Genomic DNA, 1263 nt, shown 5'->3' with positions numbered 1-1263 from the left:
TAGGGGATGGCTCTGCCTGGAGGGAACAGCCTCTGGAAGAGGCTCGTGGGGCAGTTTCCAAGGTCAGGGTTGCCCTAGCCCAAGGACAATAAGGGCTTACAAGCCCCTCATGTCAGGAAGTGATGGAAAATACATGCAGCAGGAAATAAATGTGAGCCAGCGTGTGTCCAGGTGGCCAAGAAGGACAATGGCACCTGGCATGTATCAGCAACAGTGTAGCTATTGGGACCAGAGAAGGGATTGTCCCCTGTACTCGGCGCTGGTGAGGCCACACCTCCAGTGCTGTGTCCAGTTCTGGTGCCCTCACTCCATGGACATTGCTGGAGCGGGTCCAGAGAAGGGCAACGGAGCTGGGGCAGGGTCTGGAGCACAAGTCTGGTGAGGAGCAGCTGAGGGAGCTGGGGGGGCTCAGCCTGGGAATAAGGGCACTCAAGGGAGACCTTCTGGGTCTCCACAACTCCCTGAGAGGAGGGTGCAGCCAGGTGGGAGTCAGGGACCAGGCAACCAGCAATAGGACAAGAGGACATGGTCTTAAGCTGGACCAGGGGACGTTTAGGTTGGCCATTAGTAAGAATTTCTTTCCAGAAAATGTGATCAGACACTGGAACGGGCTGCCCAGGGAGGTGGTGGAGTCACCATCCCTGGAGTGTTAAAAGGAAAAGCTGGATGTGACACTCAGTACTGTACAGAAAATCATGCTATGAAAAGCCAGTGTCTATAAAGGAGACAGAGGAGTCCCTGCAACTTTATTCGAATAAAGGGAGGGAGTCCACTGGGGCACACACCCACAGGGGTTTCTCTCTAGGGGTTTTGGAGGGTGCAGCCTCCTTTTATCCTAAACTCCCGGCTGCATGTTGCCCTCTTCCTTTCCCCATTGCCTGAGGTACTAAGAAGGTACAGCCTTCCTGAACCGCCTACCACATATCGCCCCTTGAACCTGACATTTTACCCCAAAGTTCAGGAACTCAGGCTTGTGTGGACCCGTTTCTCTGTTTCGGGAGTCAAAACTGTCTGGGTTCTGTAACAAACTTGCGGCTTGAAGTCGGTAGAGACATTAAGACCCATTTCAAAGACGTTAACACCCATACCCTCACCCATGGAATTGTTTGGAAAGACATGAGCACGCATCTTTCCTGTCAGTGCCACGGTCTATTTGACAAGTTGGTATTCGGTCACCGGCTGGACTCAATGATCGCAGAGATCTTTTCCAACCTAAGTGATTGTGTGATTCTGAGATAGAGGCCTGGTGAGGGGCGAGCAACC

Source organism: Corvus brachyrhynchos, unplaced genomic scaffold, assembly GCF_000691975.1.
Source record: "Corvus brachyrhynchos isolate BGI_N302 unplaced genomic scaffold, ASM69197v1 scaffold54, whole genome shotgun sequence".
NCBI classification, from domain to species: Eukaryota; Metazoa; Chordata; class Aves; order Passeriformes; family Corvidae; genus Corvus; species Corvus brachyrhynchos.
This window is presented reverse-complemented; position numbering follows the sequence as displayed.